A 5,104-nucleotide genomic window follows, 5' to 3' on the forward strand; every position below is an offset into this window, starting at 1 on the left:
GTGTGGTTGAGAGTGACTGTATTGGTGACATGATACTATTACACATTACTATTATACATTGGAGCCAAATCGATGTAGGAGATATTATATTGGCAGATGTGTGCCAGACTTTTATATGAAATTAAAAAAAGAAAAACTAATAAATGTATTTTTAATGTGGTATAAATTATCAAAAATATTGATTTCCTTGTTTTCTGTTAGATATACTTGCCAAGCTTGTGGTTGTCTGTGATACCATCATAAGATTTAAAGATCCCAACGCTGTGTAATCCTGTAAAGAAGTCATGTTCTGATGAGATCAGCCTGATCTGATGACATGTGGGAGACATCGGCCTGGCAAAGAGTGATCTGAAAGATATCTGAGATAACATCTCAGTCTCAGTCTTCTTATGCAGTATGCTGTTCGTATGCAGTTCTGTACCTGATGGCTGAAACATACGTTTGCATCACATGTCTAAAAAGATACTGAAAGATCAGGTGTTGTCAGAATTAGACAAATTAGAACTTACTTTAATAAATGCACAAGTAAATATAGATATTCTATATCAATCATTTCAGTGCCAAAGATACAACACAGTGATATTAAGACAGAAAGAAGAAACAGAGATGAAAATAGAGAAAGAAGTGACAGTATTGCCACATCTTTACTCCACATTCTCACTCTGATCACGTCCTGCCTCTCTGTGTCTCTGTCTTCCATCTAGCAGGGCTTCAGATCAGGCTTGCATGCACACAGGACACAAACACACCACCAAAGACACACACATTCTCCTCCTACAGCTTGTACTACTGGCCCCATGCTACTACACCGATAGTTTGAACATCCAGGGAATGTTCCTTTGTGGAAACACTCTCCTCTCTAATTAACAGCCTGACAGTTAGATAAAAGGAAAAAGATGCGATGATCTCTTTCTCTCTGCCTTCTTCCTGTTTCCACCAGGTTTATGGAAGACAAACAGGCATGGCAAAGGAACAGGAGGGCTGGTTGGTCAGAAAGAATAAAAGGTTTTTAGACAGTCTGAAGAATCAGTCATCCTACTCATTACTGTTGGACCTACAATTGCCTTTAATATTGCTGTCATCCTGTATTGATTTGTTCCATTAGTTACTGAAGTTTTCATTGCAGTATTTGTATCCTCTGTGCCGTGTAAATCAGAACTTTCAGCTTTAGCTCATTGGTGAATGGCTTTTACTCATCCCGTGACATCTCTTGCGAAGTCAGCACACATGAATTTAGTCCTGCAATTTAATTTTTATTTCTTTTATCTCTTATGTGTGCGTAATCTGTCTAAAGGCTGGGCGAACTCAACATGTCTTCCTGACACGCACAATCATTCAGTTGAGAAACCATTTCCACATAATTGATGCTCATAATACTGAGCAGCAAGGTAAGTTAAACAGAATGGAGACTGTTCCTGTCATGTAAAGTTAGAGAAGCATGTTGGAGTTAAATGACGGCATCATTTCTCTGCGCGTAGCTGTATGGTTCTAGTAAACTGTTTCCCTGTATAAGTGGTTCCACCTCTCCCAGATTCTAAACCAGAAAGTAGATTTTCTGTAACGATACATTTAAAAAAGAAATTTAAAAAACTGAATGAAGAATGAAACCATAAACAGTCTGTGTCTAAATTCTGGATCTTTTTTTTTTTTATGCGAATAATCACAACACCTGAAACTTCAAACACCAAACTCAACAAAAGCTGAGGAGCCTGAGACGCGTAAACGATCCCCCTCATAAGCCCTCTACAAGTTCACCAACCTGTTTGGATGTTAAACATCTAAAGGCCCCTGGCAAACATCATCAACTCCACAGAGATCTCACATCTAGAAGGCCCTGTCATCGGAGTTACCGACCGTTAAGATCAAAGGTCAAATGAAAAAAGCCCTGTAGACTCCAGGGAGTAAGAAGCGTATGGAATCACCTCACGCATACAAAAACATCTGTGGTTAAGTCCAGAGCCACTAAAGCTGGAGGTCTGCTTGTGATCAAGGATGACTTCATCCCCTGTATGTGCATGTGAAAGGGAAGGGGGTGCTGAGTCAGCGTGGAGCAGCTTATTTGACCACCATCAGTTTCATTGGGTCGTTCAAACACTCAAGGCCAAATGACTGATAGCAGATAGTGATAACCCTGGTGACCTGTGGGTGTGACAACACTTTTAGGCAGAAGTCAGTTGGAGGCTCAGCAGGGAGGCCACCAGAGGTGCAAAGGGAAAAGATTTTGTGCTCCCTAGAATAGAATAACCTTTATTATCCCACGATTGAGAAAATTGCACAAATTCCTGTGGTGTTTTCTTAATTTGTCTGCTGACATTTTGTGATATCTACATCTATCTTTATATCAAGAATATTTCCCAAGTTAATTACATTTAAGTAAACAGTCAACTGTCAGTAGTTGTAGAGAGCTGTCAAATCATCTGATTTTCACTAAACAATTACTGTGGCCAAAAGCTTTTAAGGTAATGATATTATTGCGAGTTCATCTTTGTATTTTTTAAAAAAAATTTTGGCAGTGAAATTGCATTCAAAACAGTATGTACAAAGCCACAAAAATGGTAAAACAAATATGCATTCAAACACGTTTTATGTTATGAAGTGAGATCACAATATCATCATTTGGGTATAATCAACACAATGTCGATATCTATTCTTTCAAAATTAAGATCATCATCAATATTGGTAAATTGTGACACGCGATACCAGCAATAAAGAAAGCAACCTCTGACATGCTTGTAAAAACGCTGTTTTAAGGTATTACAATAACCCACATGTAAAACAGTAGTTCCAATAAAAACACATCCATGCTAACGTAGATTTAAAGATTTCACAATGTTGCTGCTCTTCAGTCTGACTCCGTGCCAGCGGCAAAGACCGGAGCACCAGAATAAACTCCTACGTTCAGCAGACGTCACAGCGCTCAAGTCCTAGAGAGTTTACAGGCCTCTTACATCAGCATGGTGAAGTATGAGTGGGAAAAACTTTGGGTTGCACACATGCTTCAAGGAGTGAGGGTTTACTCTTTGCGCACTGGGAGTCTGGGAAGTGTCTTTGCAAGTTTATTGCTGACTGAGCTATCAATAGTTTGATGCAAATCGACACACAGCATCACACAGTAATGCATCTCCATAATCCACCACTCAAACGTTCTCTTAAATATAGAAATTGTCACTTTGAACCGAAAGTTAAAGAAACCCTTTTAAGAGAGAGGATTGTGTCCTTCAAATCAAAATACTGTATGAGAAAAAGGCAGAGGCAAAAGAAAGATTTTGTGTGATTTTCTATTTTTTAAACTGCACAGCAGGCAAAGCAGACAACACGTCCTCTGGGGTCCCTCCTTGGAAAAGTCCCCATCAGGCTGTGGGGACACTGGTTAACAGAGGTCACGGAGCATGCTCAGTGCTTTTTTCCCACAGCCGTGGTCCTTGTTCTTGCTGTGTGACCTTCTCTTACTACATACTGTGTCAAATTGTCCAGAGGGCTGTCACTTCCGTGTGATTGCTGGTTAGTCCTGCCCCTGCCAGTTCAGCCCATTTACTGCGTATCACGTAGGTGACCTCAGTGGACATCAAGAGTATTGAAAAGGAAAGACTTTTGGCTACATGTGTCATTCCAGGAAGTACGTCCCATTCAGACTTCATGTGGAAGTCCACGTTCAAACTCAAAGGTGTTTCACACAACTTATCTGGCCTCTTCAGGTATGACACAGCCCATGTTCCGCTAAGCCACAGCCATGTCCGGTACACCGGCACACCACCCAGGCATTGTCCTGCAGAGGGTGGGATTTGGGTGTGTGCGCCTGTTCACCCTCCCGTAGGAGCAACTTGAATACCTGCCTTACCCAATCTTCTTCTGTCACCCCTTCACTATAGGAAGTCCGGCCCTGTGCTTGGTCACACTTACACTCAGAGGATGCCGTACAGAGCTGAGAAGAATTCATGGAAGGAACAAGGACTCATACACACACCAGGCCCGTCAACCTGGCTCGCCACATACTGGCTCTCACCCAGTGTTCATACTTCAGTGCAGAATGACATCATCACCTGACATGTTTTGTTGCACAAGAACACATCCTATGAATCAGCACTTAAACAGCACTTAAACAGAGGCAGGAAACATTTCTGTTTGTTCTCCTGATCTTTGTACATGACATTTTTAAGATTTCCCAACTGAAAGAGATCCATTAGGATTTATGTTCAAATCTTCCGTCCTATATTCCCAGTTTTCTGTCACCCCTTTAACTTTAATCTTCCTGTGGAAATATTAACATATTGTTACAGAAACTGACAGGTTCTTATTTGCCTCCACATGGACTATAGTAACAGGTTTCTTTGTGACAATGACTACAGTGAATCATACAGCGGCCCATAATATGCAATTTATCGTGTCTCTGTCTTCACCACTGTGCCTTTACAACTGCACCGCAAAGATTTCCCATGTAAGATTAATAATAGGTAGTCCAGACTGCCTGTTTTACTGGAGCCTCAGGCAATGAAAGTGACTCATAATAGTGTTACCAGCAATTGTGAACATGTTCAATGGTCTCCTGGCTGCTATGAATTAGTGTTCATAGTTATTCAGTATAGGACAAGATACAGCACATCATTTATTCAAGGATATTTGTCAAACAGAGGCAATCTCCTGAGTTGTTATGTCAACAAAAAACAACCTCACAAATCACAGTGACTGAAGATGTTCTCAGTGGCTGCAGAGACAGAAGAGGAAGGGAAGATTAATGAGGAATGTACAGGATAACTGCAGTGTCTTACATTAAAACCTCCACGGTTCATTGATTCTTACACAGGACTCAAACCGAAATTATTTCATTAGGCCCATTTATGCGTCTATACAAACTTATTTAAAGCTACAATAATGCTTTTATTCTTACCAAGCAAAACATTTGATCCAATATCTTAACATGGATCTAGCTAATGTTAGCAAAACGTTGCCTCATCCAGAATCATATCTTTCTAGCTTTTGGACTACCACCAACAAAAATGAAACCATGTGCCATGTGTCGTTGGGCTGGTAGCTCTCTGTAACAAGTTTTGAGGGGAACTGCAGGGGTAGATGGTGGTTTTGGCAAAGCAGATCTCGTAGACACTAT

This window comes from Leuresthes tenuis, unplaced genomic scaffold (genome assembly GCF_036924035.1).
Source record: "Leuresthes tenuis unplaced genomic scaffold, fLeuTen1.0.hap1 SCAF_3, whole genome shotgun sequence".
In the NCBI taxonomy this organism is placed as follows: domain Eukaryota; kingdom Metazoa; phylum Chordata; class Actinopteri; order Atheriniformes; family Atherinopsidae; genus Leuresthes; species Leuresthes tenuis.